This window comes from Oncorhynchus mykiss, chromosome 23 (assembly GCF_013265735.2).
Source record: "Oncorhynchus mykiss isolate Arlee chromosome 23, USDA_OmykA_1.1, whole genome shotgun sequence".
NCBI lineage: Eukaryota > Metazoa > Chordata > Actinopteri > Salmoniformes > Salmonidae > Oncorhynchus > Oncorhynchus mykiss.
The window spans coordinates 49,333,816-49,356,320 of NC_048587.1; the positions used below are offsets into that span (position 1 = coordinate 49,333,816).

A 22,505-nucleotide genomic window follows, 5' to 3' on the forward strand; every position below is an offset into this window, starting at 1 on the left:
GCAGAATGTCGCCTAGAGGTTGAGCGCTAGGGACTCCCTAAAAACACGGCACCTAAATACGAGTGACTTTTGTAGCAGGTTAGGAGAGCATTTTCGCTAACCCTAGCCATAATTGTTTTCCGACCCTACGCTTGCTTACAGCTGCACTGGGGTCGAACAGTGTTCCTGTTTACATTAAGACACCATGGAACCGCCGTGAGATATGGCTCAGTAAACGTACCTCAATCCAGGAATGAGAAATGCGTTGTTCCCCGAATTGCTCCATTATCCCAACTGTTTGACCGAGAAGATTGAACTTCTGTTATAATCTCAACCCGGCACAGCCAGAAGAGGACTGGCCACCCCTCAGAGCCACTTAATTTGAGATTTCTAACCCAGTGCAAGGTGTGCAGATTGGAAATGCATAGCTATCTTTCAGCCCTGGGTCAAGAGATCGAGATTGAGATTTTGATGCAATTTACTGTCTAAAGTAAACTGACCAAATTAACTGACACACTCACTGATTCTCTGAATCTGAAATGATGTGTAGAGTTTAAAGCTGATATTATTTTTGTCTGCAGCCACAAGGCTCAATTCACTCTAGAACAGAGGAAGTCAAGACACAAACCAAACTAATGCTGATGATGAGGTAAAACCAGGGTCTCATTGTGATAACAAGTGATACATCTTTCAATCTGTTCAGTCACAGAGAGTTGATCAGCATCTTCCTCTGTTGCAGTCCAAGAATGACTTTGCGAATGCAAGAGAAACGGTACACTTCATCTCTACTCAGTTTTTTCATCTATAATCCTTCATTTTGGCCATGGGAGGGAGAGGTGAGCTCCACTTGGTGGTTTTGATTTCCTGTGTGTGTTTCACATGTTTTCACTATGAACTTCAAACACAGTTAGCTGCTATAAATGATACAATGTGAATATCTGCCAACTTTGTTGTCTCCATTTAAATACTGTGCCTCATGGAAACTGTCTCCTTGTATGCATTATAGGAGAAGAAGATTTTATTCTACCATCCCAGTGAGGTCGAGAAGAATGAGAAGATCCGTAATGTTGGCCATTGTACAGTTTACCAGGTACACAAGAACTACAAACAAATCGATAATCTGGAAATACAACATCTCACATCTATGTTAGTTGTGTGTATTGTCTTCCTGACCACCATCATTGCTATATTCCAGAACCTTCTGTCAAACAAAAGCTGCTTAATCCCTCCACTCACAGTTTCTGGATCGTCATGGTAAGCTGGTGTTCCAGCTCCTTTACACATATTATAAACTGAGCGTAGAAAACATTACCCCCCCCCCCCCCCCCTTTTGACCTCAGAACAACCTCAATTCGTCAAGGCATGAACTCTACAAGGTGTCGAAAGCGTTCCACAGGGATGCTGGCCCATGTTGACTCCAATGCTTCCCACAGTTGTCAACTTGCCTGGAAGTCCTTTGGGTGGTGGACCGTTCTTGGAGGAGGAAATACTTGTAGGTCTTATTTTGTTGTGTCTTTTATTCATGTTTATTGATCTTTGTCCATTTATGAGCAAATTCAACTCTTCTATGCAGAACTTTTATTTCTTATTCAGATGTTTATTCTCTTTTTCCTGTAGGACACAGTTTATGGCGCAGTACTACGGGAATGCTACAGTATGTACAAGGTGAGCACCTGGTTGGGACTCAAGTCATACTGGCTCACATTCTTTAGTAAAGATCCTTACATCTAGTAAGGATGTGGTTAGCTGATGGTTCTTTAAAATGCTCTTTTCTCCAGCTCTTCAATGGCACATTTGGCAGAGCAATGGAAGCAGGTGGGGTGGAGCTGCTCATGCAGAAGCTCGAAACGTTCTTCTACAGGGTAAACAATAAACACAACATAGTAAATGATTCTCTGCATCTACAGTACCAGTCAAAGGTTTGGACACATCTACTCATTGAAGGGTTTTTCTATATTTGTTATATTTTCTACATTGTAGAAAAGTGTGCAAAGCTTTCATCAAGGTGGCTACTTTGAAGAATCTCAAATATAAAATCTATTTTGATTTTGTTACACTTTTTTGGTTACTACATGATTCCATATGTGCTATTTCATAGTTTTGATGTCTTCACTGTTATTGTACAGTGTAGAAAATAGTCATATAATGTAAAACCCTTGAATGAGTAGGTGTGTCCAAACGTTTGACTGGTAACTGTATATGCATAGTAATGGAGGGCACTAGGTGGAGGTGATTTGTCATGTCTTATTGGATGCAGAACATTTGTTTTACAAGTGTGATTATATACTTTGAGAATTGTAGCTTGATTGCATGGTTCAACTGAAATAGTCCAAGCATGTGTTTTCTCAATTGTTTTGCTAGGAGCAGGGCACTGCTATTTCAATGCCGGATTCTTTATTATCTTTGTAATTATAACATATTTGACACACATTGACTCATACTTAGTAAGTCCTACCTTTTATGCTGCGTTTTAGACAAGGGACGTAAAACCGTCATACCAGTTAGCATAGCGGGACAAGAAAGCAAGAAAGAGGGTGACTGCAAAACCAAGCCAGCACGACGGAATGCGTTGCTGTGATGATTTCAGTAAACAAACAGTGCAAATCAACATCCGGTAGAAAACAACGTTACGGCAAAAGTCAAAATATTTTAACTCTTTACCAATGGACTATGTACAGCTGCAGCGATTGGTTAGCTGCTCAGATAGCAGATGTTTGAAGTTGGTGAGGGAGATAAAAGTCTCCAACTTCAGCGATTTTTGCAATTCGTTCCAGTCACAGGCAGCAGAGAACTGGAAGGAAAGGCCGCCAAATGAGGTGTTGGCTTTAGGGATGATCAGTGAGATACACCTGCAAGAGCGCGTGCTACGGGTGGGTGTTGACATCGTGACCAGTGAACTGAGATAAGGCGGAGCTTTACCTATCATGGACTTGTAGATGACCTGGAGCCAGTGGGTCTGGCGACGAACATGTAGCGAGGGCCAACCGACTAGAGCATACAGGTCGCAGTGGTGGGTGGTATAAGGTGCTTTAGTAACAAAACGGATGGCACTGTGATAAACTGCATCCAGTTTGACTGTGAAAACATTAGCATCCGGTGTTGTAAGCTACAATGCGTAAATACTATCCACTTTGCTAACAGTCTGATGGTGGTGTCCAGGCCAGGCTGCCTGCTTGACAGACAGGGTGCTTCTAGCCGTCACCAGAAGGGTTGATCTTGTATTGCGTTTCCAGTGACTAAATGCAGGATCAGATGACAGTCTTCAAATATGGCCTCCCCCACTAATTAGCCCTGCTCAGAAATAGTGCCTTCCTCAAGGAGAGCTGGTCAAAGCTTCTGCCATACTACAGGCCCAGCCCATTTATTTCCATGACCTGTCAACATTATTCATACCTAGCCAATCAGAGGAAACCCCCAACTCTCCCTAATTGTATGAAGGGCTTCCCCTTCCATTATGTAACCTAAAGACACAGAAGGCATGTGGTGTCTGTATTGTATCCCAGGTTGAATGTCACTGTTCTAGCCATTTGAGATGGCGTCCTCTTGTCTTTGGGAACAGCAATGTATGCACTATGCAGGTAAACTAATATCTCCAGCTTTGACCTAACAGGGACCCACCTTGGACAGAAAAATTGTTGCTGCTGAAGCTGGAAATGGGAGCATTGTATTGTCCAGCACACAGTTTGCAGGCCTTTTGTGTTTCTCAATGAGGTTTCTCAGATCTGAAATCTGAGCACAATGGGATGTGTGTATAATGTTGCTTTCTAAGCTAATACCTCACCTTCCCCAAGTATCCCTAAATTAAATTAACCAAAGTGATACATGTCTTTCTATTCACCTTCCATTGTCCACTCAGACTGCGTGTATAACTGTCCTCTATCCCTGGTCTCCTCCAGTACCTGCAGACGCTGCACCTGCAGTCCTGTGACCTGCTGGACGTCTTCGGGGAGAATCACCTTTTCCCACCTGGACAAGATGACCTACCTGAAGATCCAGTCATTTGTCAACAGAGTGGAGGAGTGCCTCAGGCTGATCAAATGCTCAGCTTTCCTCTACAACGACCAGCTCATATGGTACAGTTGGGGGAACCAGATCGTGTGTAGGATGTGTGGGGGTGGTCTGCTGTACTTTGGTCTTAAACACCTGCCCACATGTAGAAACCAAATTTAGCCTACAATTTGCAAATGCATGGGTAGGAATAAAGCTAACAGAGCTGGTTGGAAAAACATAAGCTCTGAATTGTATTCTCCCATGATCTTGAGACACAGGCTGCTCCACCATTCCAATGGCCAGGCTCTGTATCTAGTAGGCTCTTTTTCAGGCCTCCCCACCATGCCAAAGCCAGGGAGGGGAGGAGAGAGCTTATTGGGCTTCCCCTCCTGGTGTGCGTGCTAGAGCCCTGATCTAGCCCTTGGTGCCTCCAGGCAGCCCTTTACCACTGTAAGGTGTGGGGGAGCCTGGCAGCAGTGCCAGGCATCCCTCCAACTCTCCTCATCCCATTAGAGTTGGGGCTGGGAGGCACAGAGACTTTAAATACATACCTTAATCTGATTACAGTAACCCTGTAATCCCAACATGTCTCTCACTTTTAACTCAGTCTGACCTGATATCTAATCAGGTGATTATGTGAACGATAATATAATTATCGTAATGATTTGATTGATTGCTAATCAAAGAATTTGAGCAGTTTTATAGCATTGGGCCTGGAGATGATGGGCTTAGTTTATCAATACTCCTGAACAGACTGTGAACCGGAACAGGACATGTTTGATGCTAACTAAGGTGTGTCCCCTTTCTTTGTTGTCCCCATTCAGAAGTTGTCTGGAGCAGGATGACATGCGGATCCTGTACAAGTACTTGACGACGTCACTGTTCCCCAGACACTCCGAACCAGAGGTGTGTGTGTGTGTGTGTGAGAGAGAGGGTCTCTCAGAGCATACACAGTCAGCCCACTGACACCCCTATCAGATCACAGCAAAATCACATTCTACTTCAACAGAGCAATACTCAATCATGAGGCATCAGAGCCAAAGGAACTGCATAATATTAAGAAATGCTATTGATGGAAGGAAAGTAGTGTAGAAATCTACCAAAAACAATTAGGCAACAAGAAATTAAATCCCTTTTAGACAACTTCCGGGGCAATACATTTCACAGTAATAGTGAAGGTGTAAACTTGGCAGTTGAAAACCTAGACAGTATACAGTGGGGAAAAAAGTATTTAGTCAGCCACCAATTGTGCAAGTTCTCCCACTTAAAAAGATGAGAGAGGCCTGTAATTTTCATCATAGGTACACTTAATCTATGACAGACAAAATGAGAAGAAAAAAATCCAGAAAATCACATTGTAGGATTTTTTTATGAATTTCTTTGCATATTATGGTGGAAAATAAGTATTTGGTCACCTACAAACAAGCAAGATTTCTGGCTCTCACAGACCTGTAACTTCTTCTTTAAGAGGCTCCTCTGTCCTTCACTCGTTACCTGTATTAATGGCACCTGTTTGAACTTGTTATCAGTATAAAAGACACCTGTCCACAATCTCAAACAGTCACACTCCAAACTCCACTATGGCCAAGACCAAAGAGCTGTCAAAGGACACCAGGAACAAAATTGTAGACCTGCACCAGGCTGGGAAGACTGAATCTGCAATAGGTAAGCAGCTTGGTTTGAAGAAATCAATTGTGGGAGCAATTATTAGGAAATGGAAGACATACAAGACCACTGATAATCTCCCTCGATCTGGGGCTCCACGCAAGATCTCACCCCGTGGGGTCAAAATGATCACAAGAACGGTGAGAAAAAATCCCCGAACCACACGGGGGGACCTAGTGAATGACCTGCAGAGAGCTGGGACCAAAGTAACAAAGCCTACCATCAGTAACACACTACGCCGCCAGGGACTCAAATCCTGCAGTGCCAGACGTGTCCCCCTGCTTAAGCCAGTACATGTCCAGGCCCGTCTGAAGTTTGCTAGAGAGCATTTGGATGATCCAGAAGAAGATTGGGAGAATGTCATATGGTCAGATGAAACCAAAATATAACTTTTTGGTAAAAACTCAACTCGTTGTGTTTGGAGTACAAAGAATGCTGAGTTGCATCCAAAGAACACCATACCTACTGTGAAGCATGGGGGTGGAAACATCATGCTTTGGGGCTGTTTTTCTGCAAAGGGACCAGGACTACTGATCCGTGTAAAGGAAAGAATGAATGGGGCCATGTATCGTGAGATTTTGAGTGAAAACCTCCTTCCATCAGCAAGGGCATTGAAGAGAAAACGTGGCTGGGTCTTTCAGCATGACAATGATCCCAAACACACCGACCGGGCAACGAAGGAGTGGCTTCGTAAGAAGCATTTCAAGGTCCTGGAGTGGCCTAGCCAGTCTCCAGATCTCAGCCCCATAGAAAATCTTTGGAGGGAGTTGAAAGTCCATGTTGCCCAGCAACAGCCCCAAAACATCACTGCTCTAGAGGAGATCTGCATGGAGTAATGGGCCAAAATACCAGCAACAGTGTGTGAAAACCTTGTGAAGACTTACAGAAAACGTTTGACCTCTGTCATTGCCAACAAAGGGTATATAACAACGTATTGAGATAAACTTTTGTTATTGACCAAATACTTATTTTCCACCATAATTTGCAAATAAATTCATTGAAAGTCCTACAATGTGATTTTCTAGATTTTTTTTTCTCATTTTGTCTCTCATAGTTGAAGTATACCTATGATGAAAATTACATTCCTGTCTCATCTTTTTAAGTTGGAGAACTTGCACAATTGGTGGCTGACTAAATACTTCTTTGCCCCACTGTATTTGACCCGAAGAATGTATTATAACAGGCACAGTTAGTTGAACACCCATTGTTACCCCACAGGCTCCAGACAATGTTGATAATGATTTGTTAAGTTCTATTAAAGCAGGTTTTCGCTTTCTCTCCACCATCTCTCTTCTCCACCCACTCTCCCTCTCTTCCCCTCCCTCCCTTTCTCTCTCCAGCTGGCTGGTAGGGACTCTCCCCTAAGACCTGAGGTGGCAAGAAATCTGCTTCACTATGGGAGGTAAGTCCTTAAACACCCTCTCTGGTCCCCTGCCTCCCTCCCTCCCTTTATCGTGTTCATTCAGGATGGGTTTTAGTGGATATATTGTTAGGTCAACGTAGTGATGGAATAACTATATTGTTAGGTCAACGTAGTGATGGAAGAACTATATTGTTAGGTAAATGTAATGATGGAAGAACTATATTGTTATGTCAACGTAGTGATGGAAGAACTATATTGTTAGGTAAATGTAATGATGGAAGAACTATATTGTTATGTCAACGTAGTGATGGAAGAACTATATTGTTAGGTCAACTTAGTGATGGAAGAACTATATTGTTAGGTCAACGTAGTGATGGAAGAACTATATTGTTAGGTCAACGTAGTGATGGAAGAACTATATTGTTAGGTCAACTTAGTGATGGAAGAACTACAGTTGAAGTCGGGAGTTTACATACACTTATGTTGGAGTCATTAAAACTCGTTTTTTCAACCACTCCACAAATTTCTTGTTAACAAACTATAGTCTTGGCAAGTCGGTTAGGACATCTACTTTGTGCATTACACAAGTAATCTTTCCAACAATTGTTTACAGACAGATTGTTTCACTTATAATTCACTGTATCACAATTCCAGTAGGTCAGAAGTTTACATACACTAAGCTGACTGTGCCTTTAACCCTGCTTGGAAAATTCCAGAAAATGATGTCATGGCTTTAGAAGCTTCTGATAGGCTGATTGACATAATTTGAGTCAATTGGAGGTGTACCTGTGGATATATTTCAAGGCCTACCTTCAAACTTCAAAGTGCCTCTTTGCTTGACATCATTGGAAAGTCAAAAGAAATCAGCCAAGACCTCATTAAAAAATTGGAGACCTTCACAAGTCTGGTTCATCCTTGGGAGAAATGTCCAAATGCCTGAAAGTACCAGGTTCATCTGTACAAACAATAGTACGCAAGTATAAACACCATGGGACCACGCAGCCGTCATAATGCTCAGGAAGGAGATGCGTTCTGTCTCCTAAGAGATGAACATATTTGGTGTGAAAAGTGCAAATCAATCCCAGAACAACAACCTTGTGAAGATGCTGGAGGAATATATCGACATAATCTGACAGGCCGCTCAGCAAGGAAGAAGCCCATGCTCCAGAACCGCCATTAAAAAAGCCAGACTATGGTTTGCAACTGCACATGGGGACAACGTCGTACTTTTTGGAGAAATGTCCTCTGGTCTGATGAAACAAAAATAGAACTGTTTGGCCATAACGACCATCGTTATGTTTGGAGGAAAAAGTGGGAGGCTTGCAAGCCGAAGAACATCATCCCAACCGCGAAGCACGGGGTTGGCAGCATCATGTTGTGGGGATGCTTTGCTGCAGGAGGGACTGGTGCACTTCACAAAATAGATGGCATCATGAGGGAGGAAAATTATGTGTATATATTGAAGCAGCATCTCAAGACATCAGTCAGGAAGTTAAAGCTTGGTCGCAAATGGGTCTTCCAAATGGACAATGACCCCAAGCATACTTCCAAAGTTATGGCAAAATGGCTTAAGCACAACAAAGTCAAGGTATTGGAGTGGCCATCACAACGACCTCAAACCTATAGAAAATATGTGAGCAGAACTGAAAAAGCGTGTGCGGGCAAGGAGGCCTACAAACTTGACTCGGTTACACCAGCTCTGTCAGGAGGAATGGTCCAAAATTCACCCAACTTATTGTGGGAAGCTCGTGGAAGGCTACCCAAAACCTTTGACCCAAGTTAAACAATTTAAAGGCAATGCTACCAAATACTAATTGAGTGTATGTAAACTTCTGTATATGTGAAGTAAAGTATATGTGGACACCTGCTTGTTGAACATCTCATGCCAAAATCATGGGCATTAATATGGAGTTGGTCCCCCCCTTTGCTGCTATAAGAGCCTCCACTCTTCTGGGAAGGCTTTCCACTAGATGTGGGGACTTTCTTCCATTCAGCCACGAGCATTAGTGAGGTCGGCACTGACGTTGGGCGATTAGGCCTAGTTCGCAGTCGGTGTTCCAATTCATCCCAAAGGTGTTCATGTGTTCGATGGGGTTGAGGTCAGGACTCTGTGCAGGCCATTCAAGTTATTCCACAACAATCTCGACAAAACATTTCTGTATGGACCTCGCTTTGTGCACATTGTCATGCTGAAACAGGAAAGGGCCTTCCCCATAATGTTGCCACAAAGTTGGTAGTACAGAATCATTGTCTAGAATGTCATTGTATGCTGTAGCATTAAGATTCCCCTTCACTAGAACCAAGAGGCCTAGCCCGAACCATGAAAAACAGCTCCAGACCATTATTCCTCCTGCACCAAACTTTACAGTTGGCACTATGCATTCGGGCAGGTAGCGTCCTCCTGGCATCCGCCAAACCCAGATTGGTCTGTTGGACTGCCAGATGGTGAAGCGTGATTCATCACTACAAAGAACGCGTTTCCACTGCTCCAGAGTCCAATGGTCGTGAGTTTTACACCACTCCAGCCGACGTTTGGCATTGCACATGGTGATCAAAGGCTTGTGTGCAGCTGCTCGGCCATGGAAACCCATTTCATGAAGCTCCTGACAAACAGTTGTGCTGACGTTGCTCCCAGAGGCAGTTTGGAACTCGGTAGTGAGTGTTGCAACTGAGGACAGATGATTTTTATGCGCTACGTGCTTTAGCACTCGGCGGTCCTGTTCTGTGAGCTTGTGTGGCCTACCACTTCGAGGCTGAACCAGTTGACTGGGAGCAGCTCTAGCAGGGCAGAAATTTGATGAACTTGTGTTGGACAGGTGGCATCCTATGACAGTGCCACGTTGAAAGTCACTGAGCTCTTCAGTAAGGCCATTCTACTGCCAATGTTTGTCTATGGAGATTGCATGGCTGTGTGCTCAATTTTATACACTTGTCAGCAACGGTTATGACTGAAATAGCCTAATCCACTATTTTGACAGGGTGTCCACATACTTTTGTGTATATATAGTGTAATTTGCAGAGGCGCTCCTCAGTTTAGCCCAAGTCCCAGAGGTGGGCCTGTTGTACAGCTGTGTCTGAGAAAAGCCCTGGGCTCTGTATGAATACTGTAAAAGTGCACCCTTCCTGCGTCCCTTCCAATCACTGATTCAACACAGCTGTATAGATGAAAGAATGGGTTCCACTATACTGATTCAGCTTTAGCTGTATAGATGAAAGAATGGGTCCCACTATACTGATTCAACACAGCTGTATAGATGAAAGAATGGGTCCCACTATACTGATTCAACACAGTTGTATAGATGAAAGAATGGGTCCCACTATACTGATTCAACACAACTGTATAGATGAAAGAATGGGTCCCACTATACTGATTCAACACAGTTGTATAGATGAAAGAATGGGTTCCACAACATGGCTTTCACCTATCCTGTCTGGTCAGATCAGCGATTACCTCATAGAAGGGAAGAGAATGAATGATCTCAAAGAATAGGTAGAATTAAGAGGTTATCCCTTTAGGGCAAGTAGCTTGGCAGAAAGTAGTCAAACACACACAGACAACATTTTATGTAGATCTAAGTAGAGGCACAGAGAAGACAATACAAGCACTTCATATAAATGCATTTTCAAAGCATTGAAATAGAGCCGTTGTTAGAGGAGGAGGTGGGGGGAGGTGACCCCTAAGAGTGTACTGCTGTCGGTGTGACTCGTGACTGCGAGGGGAATTGGATACGCCAAGCTCAGGCTGACTCCTGGGATACAGAGAGAGAGAGAGAGAGAGGATCATTTAACAAGGAGATTATCCAGCAAAAGCCCCAAGGGCAGGGGAGAACTGTTAAAGTGTAAATGATGGAAGGGTCGCACGCACGTACAGTACGTACGTACGCACACACACAGTATGCAAACCCCACAGTCATACAGTATGCAAACCCCACAGTCATACAGTATGCAAACCCACACAGTCATACAGTATGCAAACCACACAGTCATACAGTATGCAAACCACAGTCATACAGTATGCAAACCCCACAGTCATACAGTATGCAAACCCACACAGTCATACAGTATGCAAACCCACAGTCATACAGTATGCAAACCCACACAGTCATACAGTATGCAAACCCCACAGTCATACAGTATGCAAACCCCACAGACATACAGTATGCAAACCCACACAGTCACACAGTATGCAAACCCACACAGTCACACAGTATGCAAACCCACACAGTCACACAGTATGCAAAACCACACAGTCATACAGTATGCAAACCCACACAGTCATACAGTATGCAAACCCTACAGTCATACAGTATGCAAACCCACACAGTCATACAGTATGCAAACCCACACAGTCATACAGTATGCAAACCCACACAGTCATACAGTATGCAAACCACAGTCATACAGTATGCAAACCCCACAGTCATACAGTATGCAAACCCACACAGTCATACAGTATGCAAACCCTACAGTCATACAGTATGCAAACCCACACAGTCATACAGTATGCAAACCCACACAGTCATACAGTATGCAAACCCACACAGTCATACAGTATGCAAACCCACACAGTCATACAGTATGCAAACCCACACAGTCATACAGTATGCAAAGGACCTGGTAACCTCAAAGACCCAGAGGCCAAATTCCGCTTCCCCAGAATATTCGTCAACACAGAGGACAATTATGAGGAGCTGCATCTGATTGTTTATAAGGTGAGGAGCTGCATCTGATTGTTTATAAGGTGAGGAGCTGCATCTGATTGTTTATAAGGTGAGGAGCTGCATCTGATTGTTTATAAGGTGAGGAGCTGCATCTGATTGTTTATAAGGTGAGGAGATGCATCTGATTGTTTATAAGGTGAGGAGCTGCATCTGATTGTTTATAAGGTGAGGAGATGTCTGCGTCCCAAATGGCAACATATTCCCTATATAATGCACTACTTTTAACCAGGGCCCATAGGGCTCTAGTCAAAAGTAGTGGAAGGCTCTGGTCAAAAGTAGGACACTATATAGGGAAAAGGGGGGGTTATTTGGGATGCAACTAAGGAGAAGGGAACTGTGGTCTTGAGTCCCGCTGGTTATTAGGAACTCGGTAGCATTAATTATGGAAATCACCCAAAGAGGCTTTTTTTTTATGTTTTAAAGAGAGCGAGATTGGTAGTACTCCCAACCCATTATTTGTTTGGCAGACAATTTGGTAATCTGGTATTATTTCATAACTGAAGGACAGAGGGAGGGTTTGACCCAAGTTGACCTCTTGTTGGGAATAGACAGATTTGTTCTCTGGTCTCTCAAATGGCTTCTAAATTCAATATATTTGGTAAGTTCTAAATGATAGTATTCCTTTCTCTAGACCCATTATATTCAAACGGCACATTGCTTTATTTCAGGCAATGAGTGCAGCGGTTTGTTTTATGATCAGTGGCGAGTATCTTCTCATATCATATGGTCAAACTCGCCCCTTCTAAACATCTGGGCTGATGCTTATTACATTTTCTTAGTCTGCTGTTCTTGCGAATATAGCAATGGCAAATTATTGGCAAAATATTATGTGGACTGTGAAAAGAAAAAAACCTAAAGTTCCTAAATCCATTCTACTAATTCTAACTGTATGGTCATATTCTCTCCCAGTGTCGGTGGAGCTGACGAGGGAGTTCTGTGAGCAGCTGGATGGCCTGGTGGGTCCTCAGCTCACCCTGCTGGCCTCAGACGTATGTGAACAGTACAACGTCAACCGCAGGATATCAAGGTCAGTACTGTCACTTTAATCCGCAAAGCCTCTAACCTCCACTCCAATTCCTCGGCCTGTGTTGCTTCAACATGCAATGATGGAGATTACGGTCCGAAATATTGGAAGAGGTATATAGTCGAACGACCCCTCATTAAACTTAGCATCCGGAACCAAATCTCACATGTGCGCTTGCCAACTTCGTCTGTCACAAGAGACTTACCCCTTATAAATACAACAGCTAGAGACTATTGTCACAGCATGCACTGAAGTGGAGCTTGCCCTTATCTGGAGCAAATGAATGTAATTGAATTTGGACTGGAAGATTGTTCAGCAGCCAAACAGTTTTATTTTAGCTGTTTTAACACAAGCCATTTCTCTGTTGTCAGGATGGGTACCACCAGCCTATTTCCGCAACATTTAAGAGCGTTGAAGCACGAGATTAACCTTCTCTACCGTTGTTGTCTTGTAGCTACCCAGTGTAGCAATGTGAAGCGCACCTGCGCAGATACTCTGTGTGACTCTGAGAGCAAAGTCTTGCATCGTGCTCATCTCAATATCTGCGGTGCTGCGTCTACCCTTAACATAACATGTTGTGCTGGCAAGGATATTTTATTTTCATATTGGCCTTTCCAGTACGGTTCCAGCAACTCCGTTGAATGAGCAAGCAGGCTAGCACAGTACAGTTCTGCTTGGCTCTGCTCATCTTGACTCAGTAGTGTGAAAAGGTCATTTGACTCTCCTCTCATCCTTGTAATTATCGTCATCCTCTCCCTCTGTGTTGCTGCAGACCGGACAAGGAGCCCCAGTTCAAGTTCATCTACTTCAACCACATGAACCTGGCAGAGAAGAGCACCATCCACATGAGGAAGACTCCCAGCGTGTTTCTGACCTCTGTCCACGCAGACATTAAGATTCTGGGAGACATCAACTGTGACTTTGCCCGGTAAGCACTAAGTACAACAACAATGTATCACAACAAAACTACAACCCTATTAGGGTTAGCTCTCTGAGGCTTAGTTTTGACAGCTCTCTGTGAGTAGAGTATATTATAGTGTCCTTTTGTTCATGTTCTTTTTGTATGTTGCCTCAGGGTTGATGAAGATCAAGAGATCATTGTGAAGGCAATGACAGACTACTGGGTGGTCGGCCAGAAGTCGGACCAGAGAGAGCTGTACGTCATCTTGAACCAGAAGAATGTCCATTTGTTTGAAGTTAATGGTAGGTCCAACATAGATAGATGGAAGAATTAAGGATTTTTTGGAGCTCATCTCACGTTTTCTTGGTATGCTATGCTTCTTGGTATGCTTATCCCAACAGAAGAAGTGAAAAGGCTCTGTGCGACACAGTTCAACAACATTTTCTTCTTGGACTGAAGGAAGGAAGGAAAGAAAGAACTGCTCAAAGAAGAACAAGAACGAGAGACCGAGAGAGAAATGGACTGTTTCACCACATTGCAGGGTAGTATGACAGTATCAGTGTAATGCAATAATTGCGTAGATTATGTAAGGGTTCGACCAAACCATGAAAATGCCACGCACACGTCCCTCCGTGGGGTTAGGTCCAGAATCTATTTAGTAACCACATTATAGGCCTGTTAGAACACACACTTCTTGCACAGTCTTCACATTTTGCTGCCTTAAAATGAAATATAAAAAGGGAGTAAGTAGTTTGGTTTCTTACAGATCTACGCAACTCTACATTTTCAAAGAGAAAAAGTTATTGACAATTTTCAAATTAATACAAATATGAAGGTGTCTTTATTGTGTATATCTTCACATCCCAGAGTTAATACTTGGTGGAAACACTGTTGGCAGCCATTACAGCTGTGAATAATTTGGAATAAGATTCTACCAACTTTGCACAACTCTTAGGGCAACATATGTCCATTGTTTTTGTCAAAATGTCTCAAGCTCAGTAAATTTGGACAGCTCAGTAATAATGGACAGCAATATTCAAACCTTGTGTCTGATTTTCAAGCACATTTAAGTCAGGACTGAGACTAGACCACTCAGGTGCACTCAACACCTATTGTAAAGCCACTGTGGTGTGTTTTCTGGGGCGGGTTTTCCTTTATATTTTTCCCTGGCTTTGCCCCCTTCATATTTATTTTGCTCCTGACAAACTCCCCAGTCCCTGCCGGTGACAAGCAGACCCATAACATGATGCTGCCACCCCAATGCATCACAGCTATAGAGTTTTCTTTTTCTGCAGGACAATTACACAAATTATAATGCCAAATACACCAGAATGGCTTCCCAAAGGTGTTGAGTGTTCCAGATTGGTCCAGTTAAATCTGCTTTAAAAAAATCTGAGACAAGATTTGAATATTGCTGTCAATCAATGATTCCCAACAAAATTTGCTGAGCTTGAGAAATTTTTACAAAAACAATGGATATATGTATTTTGAACATTTTATTAGGATCCCCATTAGCTGTTGCAAAAGCAGCAGCTACTCTTCCTGTGGCCCACACAAAGCATGAAACATGACAGAATATTTAATAGACAAGAACAGCTCAAGGACAGAACTACATCAATTTAATATGTTGCCCTAAGTGTTGTGCAAGGTTGGTAGAATCTTATTCAAAATTATTCACAGCTGTGATGGCGGCCAAAAGGTGCTTCCACCAAGTATAAATTCTGGAGTGCGAAGACCTATTCAAATGCATCCTCATTTTTTTTCTATTTCTTAGTCATTAGGAAAATGTTCTAGAATTTTTCTTTAACTTTGAAAACATGGAGTAGGTTGTGTAGATCGAAAAAATTTTTTTTTTATGTTATCCCTTTTTAGATGTAATCTTAAGGCAGCAAAATGTGAAGACCGTCCAAAGGGGTGTGTAGACTTTCACTAGCAACTGTACATTATGAAGGATTTGACAAATACTCACTTTTTTGTATCAGCTTTTCTGAATGGGTGCCTATGGTTGCATGGCCATCGGTGTTCCATTGATCTCTTACTGTATGTATAGTAAAAAATTAAATAAAGAAGCTTTTCACATCATGTCATTTTCATTCTTGTAATTAAGAGTAAAATGATCAGAATTGTTTAGAAGCTTGCCCTAATGTGGATTGTAAAATACAACCCAAACATTATATAAATTAAGAAATTATAATTTTTCTCCCACGTAGCCCATTTCAATTACAGCCTAAAAATATATGTTCTGTTTGACAAGGGAATGCTCTCCTTACTGTAACGTCAAAACATGCTAAAAAGGTTTTTTGCTAACATAGATAGTGTTCCCCCAACTAATGGAAAACTGGACACTCATAAATTAGGGGAACATTACAGATAACATTACAAAAATGTTCTCTCTCTCCCTAGAATTGTTATCTAGGTAACCATAACAACAAACATTGATCAGCTGCTTCTGAACGTTTTGTACTTTCCTAAATTGACCCTGTAGGGACTGATAAAGCCACATTATAACCAATGGTTCAGACTGCTCTGGGGGGAAGTTTCCCCCAGGTGCAGATCTATACTGAACAAAAATATAAACGCAACATGTAAAGTGTTGGTCCCATGTTTCATGAGATGAAATAAAAGATTCCAGAAATGTTCCATATGCATAAAAAGCTTATTTCTTTCAAATGTTGTGCACAAATTTGTTTACATCAATGTTAGTAACAATTTCTCCTTTGCCAAGATATGCCACACCTGTCAGGTGGATGAATTATCAAGAAGTTGATTAAACAGCATGATCATTATACAGATGCACCTTGTGCTGGGGACAATAAAAGGCAACTCTAAAATGTGCAGTTTTGTCACACAACACAATGCCACAGATGTATTGTGTTTTAAGGGAGCGTGCAATTGGCACGCTGACTGCAGGAATGTCCACCAGAGCTGAATGTTCATTGAATGTTAATTTCTCTACCATAAGCCGCCTCCAATGTCATTTTAGAGAATTTGGCAGTGCTTCCAACAGGCCTCGCAACCGCAGACCAAGTGTAACCTCCACATCCAGCTTTTTCACCTACGGGATCATCTGAGATCAGCCACAGCTGATGAAACTGTGGATTTGCACAACCAAATAATTTCTGCACAAACTGTCAGAAACGTCTCAGGGAAGCTTATCTGCGTTCTCGTTGTCCTCACCAGAGTCATGACCTGACTGCAGTTTGGCGTCGTAGTCGACTTCAGTGAGCAAATACTCACCTTCGCTGGTCACTGGCACGCTGGAGAAATGTGCTGAATCCCGGTTTCAACTGTACCGGGCAGATGGCAGACAGTGTGTATAGTGTCTGGTGGGCAAGCGGATTGCGGATGTCGACATTGTGAACAGTGCCCCATGGTGGCGGTGGGGTTATGGTATGGGCAGGCATAAGCTACGGACCACGGAAAACAATTGCATTTTATCAATGGCAATTTGAATGTACAGAGATATCATGACGAGATCCTGAGTCCCATTGTCGTACCATTAATCTGCCGAAATCACCTCATGTTTCAGCATAATAATGCACGGCCCCATGTCGCAAGGATCTGTACACAATTCCTGGAAGCTGAAAATGTCCCAGTTCTTCCATGGCTTGCATACTCAACAGACATGTCAACCATTGAGCATGTTTGGAATGCTCTGGATCGACATGTACGACAGCATGTTCCAGTGGGATAACCTTCCACAGGCCAAAATTAACAGTCTGATCAACTCTATGCAAAGATACTGACTGGTTTTCTGACACATTCCCTTACCTTTATTAAGGTATCTGTGACCAACAGATGCATATCTGTATTCCTAGTCATGTGAAAGCCATATATTAGAGCCTCATTTATTTTAATTGACTGATCTCCTTATATGAACTGTAACTCAGTAAAATCTGTTAAATTGTTGCATGTTGCGTTTATATTAACCTCCACCATTGGTGAAGAAAATGATACATTGACCCAAGATCAGCATCTGTGGGCAACTTCACTCTACTCTGTCCGGCCAAGATCTTACCACAAGTAGGTCCCTAACTGATACAGGGTCAAATATTTTTTCAACGCCCCACTGGTTGAGGTTATGATTGCGAGTAAGATGATCTGGCCCTGGTGCAACTTCTACTGTTAAAGCCACCTGGCTCAGATACATGAAGTAATTTCCACCTGGGAGTTACTGTCTGTCTGTCTGCCTCATGGTTGTGCTGCTGACAACACTGTGACCGCCCTTTTGTGGTGTGTTGAAAGTACACACAAGGTGAAATTTGAAACGATAAAATTGGAGAGATGATGAGAGTGGGAAACGGTTACATTCCATAGGACAGGACATAGAATAATCTTTATGTTTAATAGGTCTACATTAAATGAGAATAATGCCAGGGACACAGGCGCACACACACACACACAAATGGGTGCCAGACTTTGAAAGTTAGGGTGCTAAAACATACCTTTACACTGATATTTCGAAAGTGGGGGTGCAGCTACCATGTTTTGCTAGATTGCTCAAGCGCCGATGCACCCACACAGAGATAAAAAAAAATAGAGGGGAGTTTACATCCTTGTTAGTGTGCATTTTTCCTTGCCACAATAATCCGTCCACCTGACAGGTGTGGCATATCAAGAAGCTGATTAAACAGCATTGTCATTACCCCTATGTGAAAAAGTTGCGCCACATTTAGCGACAATGACTCCAACCAAACACTTGCTGTAGTTGTTGATCAGTCTCTCACGTCTCTTCTCTGATACAGAGCAGAATTAATGGCCGTCATTGTAAATAAGAATTTGTTCTTAACTGACTTGCCTAGTTAATTAAAGGTTAAATAACGTTTATTAAATTTTTATTACACAGGTGCACCTTGTGCTGAGGGATAATAAAAGGTCACCAAAATGTGCAGTTTTGTCACAAAACAATGCTACAGATGTCTCAAGTTTTGAGGTAACGTGCAATTGTCATGCTGACTGCATGAATGTCCACCAGAGCTGTTGCCAGATAATTTAATGTTAATTTCTCTACAATAAGCTGCCTAAACTGATGTTTTAGAGAATTTGGCAGTACGTCCAACAACCGCAAACCACGTATACCAAGCCAAGACCTCTAAATCCGGCTTCTTCACCTGCTGAATCGATACTAGCCACCCGTACTGCTGATGTGCAAACCCACAGTTTCAATCTAAGACTTTCTGCTCAAACTGTCAAAAATCGTCTCAGGGAAGCTCATCTCCGTACTCGTCACCAAGGTCTTGACCTGACTGCAGTTTGGCGTCATAATCAACTTCAATGGGCAAATGCGCACCTTCGATGGCCGCTGGCACGCAGGAGAAGTGTGCTCTTCACTGATGAAGCCCGGTTTCAACTTTACCGGGCAGGTAATGGGAGCCATCGGCATGTTTGGTTTTCACCAGGCATAATGGGGAACTATCTCATCCAAAAAGTTGACTTAAGTTTGCCAAGAAGCACCTGGATGATTAAGACTCTTGGAAGAATGTTCTATGGACAGATGAGTCAAAAGTATAACATTTTGAATGACATGGGTCCCATTATGTCTGGCGAAAACCAAACACTGCATTCCACAGTAAGAACCTCAGACCAACCGTCAAGCATGATGGTGATAGGGGATGGTTTGCTGCCTCAGGACCTGGACGACTTGCGTTAATAGAAGGAACCATTAAATCTGCTCTGTATCAGAGAAGAGACGTGAGAGACTGATCAACAACTACAGGAAGTGTTTGGTTGGAGTCACAACCAGTTATTGAGTGTAAGGGGGGAAATTACTTTTTCACACGGGCAGAATTATGTTATTGTTATTTGTTCACTCAGGATCCCTTTAACTGATATTAGGTTTTGGTTGAAGATCTGATAATATTCAAAAGTAGAGTAAATTAGAAGGGTGCAAATGCTTTTTAACTGCACTATACATATATTTATTTATTATTTTGTGGGGACCCCCGCACCCCCCCCCCCCCCCCCCCCTCCCGCCTACTGACCCAAGGGGTGTGCTCCCCAAAGTTTGGGAACCACTGCTCTAAGTAATGTTACTGGCTACAATATTTTATTCTCTGAAACTGTGGAGTATGTCTAAAAAATGAGCCTGAGCCAACTTCACCCTCATGCCTCTTCATCCTCCACTCCCACTAACATTATGTAATCCCACACTGATCTATTTTCTCTCCAACTCCCTCCTTCTTTTTTCTCAGACGCTGCAGGAGCGAATGAAAAAGCTTGCCTGCTACAAAGAGAAGAAGGAGCTTGTGAAGGAGAAAGAAAAGAGGGCAAGGGAGAAGAAGGGGGTGTTCAAGGTTGGGCTGTACCGGCCAGAGGCTCAGCCCCTGGTCCCTCTGCCGCAGGCCCCAGCTGCCACAATCAAAGCCAGGGTGAGAGGGCACAGCTTAAGACTGACTCAGTATACTGCTGACATGTCTATAGATGTTATATCCATCGTTCTTGGGAGTCACTGTTCAATCATTGATTTGATGAAAATGTAATTGACTCATCACCGGAGGATCAACTTCGATGTGCCCAAAATTCATTAGCATATAAGAACAGAAGAACTGGTGTTCTTAGTGGTTGTTACATGGCCATAACTAGGCTTTTCCCCCCAACCAGGCAACAACGCCAGTGGTCCAGCCCCAATCCACCAGAGTGACTCGCTCCACCATGAGGCAGCGGGCCCCCAAGGTGACTTTTTCCCTGCCAAGTCTACATTTGTTCTGCACATGTCTTTATGTAAGATTTTCTGTTACATCAAGAACTACGATAGCTGCTTTTTTGAATAACCATATAAGTTACAATATGCAGTTTTTTTCTCTGTTCCATTGACCTTGGCAACACATCCTATTGACACTCTCCCTGTTTCAAGAAAAGGTTGGTGTTTCTTTACCCCCACTTTACCTCTAAAACAATTAGTCCAGCCTATATCATCTTTAAATTGTTTGCATGATTCAACACTTGCTGACCCTTGACCTCTACCTGGTTTTGGCTTAGTTGAACCAGCTGTGGTCAAGTCAGCCAGAAGGACCAGGATTGCTATTGGTAACACTCCAAACCATGACAACAATCTGTCAACTGTACTACACACAGCTATTCTTTACGTTACTCTCCACGCCTTTTGTTTTGCCAATTATTTGACCCTGATAAACATATCCTTGACTCGTAACTCATGACTGTCATTTTTCCAATTTCCTGCAGTTGAACCAGTAGTTAGAGCCCCATCCACAAGTTCAGCTAATAGGCCTCGGGTCTCTGTGGCCCCTGTGGCAAAGGACAAACCTGCTCCAGCTTCCAAGACCAGATCAATTGCCAAGCAGTCTGCAGCACCACCTGTTGGCAGAGGGAGGAACACCAGGGGTGAGCATTGGCAGCTCACGTCCCAACCTTGTTATGCACCATTCTTTAACAACATTTTGTGTGCTTTTCGACATGTTATTTCTATATTCAAAAATTATGATTTGGCCTTCTCTTTAGGAAATGCTATGAGCAATAAGCAGGCTGCTGTGAAAGTGGACAAGCCATTAGAGGAGCCTAGGGCTGCCAGCCCCACACCCCCTAGTGCAGAGGAGCAGAAGGATGTGAAGATGGTTAGAAGACCTTGTTCATCCAGGTCCAGAACCTGTCTCAGCCCAGGCCGACTGCATCCCCCCTTCAGCCCGCACCTTGTCCTCATTTGCCCCCCAGGGCTTTGTGTTCCAGGCCCCAGCAGCCCTGTCCTCCTTCAACCCCAAACCTCTCACTCCCGCTCTGCAGACTCCTTTTTCAAACCCAGGTTGATGGTTGGAACCCCCAAGCTGACTAGGTGTAAAATCTGTCCATGTGCCCTAATTGCTTCTGTAAGTTGCGCTGCGTAAGAGCATCTGCTAAATTACTCAAATGTAAATATTTCTTCACTCTTTTCTGATCCGTCTATATCCCTCTAACATATTAACGCTCTCTATTCCCTTTCAATAAATGAATATTTACTAGGTTTAGTCAGATTCATTTCTTCAGAGAATGAAAACCTGGTTGATATACCATTACTACTTATTAAAATATGACCGGCTGTCATTTTTTAGCTTTGTGTATGTATTCAACTTTTTTCATCCTCTCCAGTGTCTCAGTTCTACACCTTGTTCCACTCTGGCCCTCTGATATCCTGGTGCCCAAAATGGAGCTCAGTGTTCTCTCTCCTGCCAAGTCCCCTGCTCACTCCCCACCTCGCCCTTCTCTTACTCTGGCCCCTCGGTGTCTTCCGAGTCCCAAGGAACCAGAGCATGATGTGCCCTACTTCAGGTGAGGGTTAATATGTGAAACCAAGTCAACAGCTGTGTTCCTAACTCAGACTAGTATTGGTGTGTCATGTGAATGTCTGTCCGTGTGTCTGTCAGGTCAGTGGTAGTCAGTGAGACAGAGAGGCTGACAGAATTTTGTCAGCAGTGGGAGCCCAGGGTGGATGATGCCTCTGTCCCTGAAGAGAGTGAGTGACTCATGTGTTTTAACCATTATATGCTGTGGATTCTGATTTCTATAACCAAAAATCCATCACACCACATTTCCTCAATGTATCCTTCTCTGTCAATACCTTTTCTATCTGTGTTGACCTCCATCCCTGTGAAGTGCGGGACCGTATGCGTACGGCGGTGGGCCAGGCCAGGCTGCTGATGAAGGAGAGGTTTGATCAGTTCTCTGGCCTGGTGGATGACTGAGCTGGGCAGAGGAAAGAAGATCACCACCTGCACCGACCTGCAAGGCTTCTGGGACATGGTGTACTACCAAGTGGGTTAGTGACTAGGAGGACATGATCTCCTACGATGTGGGTTAATGAGGACATGGTCTACTGTGTGTGTGTAGAATTAGATGAACAAACAGTCAGACACTGGTGGTTAAACTCTGTTT

General features: G+C 43.2%; 1 pseudogene; it reads left to right on the forward strand.

The window, feature by feature from the left end:
* The first annotated feature begins 1,399 nt into the window (after nt 1-1,399).
* On the forward strand, nt 1,400-14,502 carry LOC110503139 (annotated as a pseudogene).
* The last annotated feature ends 8,003 nt before the right edge of the window (nt 14,503-22,505 follow it).